Source organism: Cariama cristata, unplaced genomic scaffold (assembly GCF_000690535.1).
Source record: "Cariama cristata isolate BGI_N322 unplaced genomic scaffold, ASM69053v1 scaffold15227, whole genome shotgun sequence".
In the NCBI taxonomy this organism is placed as follows: domain Eukaryota; kingdom Metazoa; phylum Chordata; class Aves; order Cariamiformes; family Cariamidae; genus Cariama; species Cariama cristata.
Window position 1 is genome coordinate 88,187 of NW_009627237.1, and position 273 is coordinate 88,459.

Consider the following 273-nt stretch of genomic DNA (forward strand, 5'->3'; position numbering starts at 1 on the left):
GCTCAGCACCGTGGCAGGGACATGTGGATGGGGGGACGTCCCTGCTGCAGACTGTGAGGGATTCATTTTAATTTCAAGTGATGGAGGGGAAGAATAATAAAAAGAGCTAAAAATAGGCAGCTGCAGCTGGGACGCGTGCGGGACAACAGTGGGGGGGACGTCCCTGCTGCAGACTGTGAGGGATTCATTTTAATTTCAAGTGATGGAGGGGAAGAATAATAAAAAGAGCTAAAAATAGGCAGCTGCAGCTGGGACGCGTGCGGGACAACAGTG

At 51.3% G+C, this 273-nt stretch overlaps 1 protein-coding gene across 1 annotated transcript in view; it reads right to left on the reverse strand.

Annotated features, from left to right (window-relative positions):
• LOC104164895 (regulator of G-protein signaling 3-like) overlaps positions 1 to 273 on the reverse strand; it is a 5,948-nt gene that overhangs the window by 4,712 nt on the left and 963 nt on the right. The window lies entirely within an intron of this gene.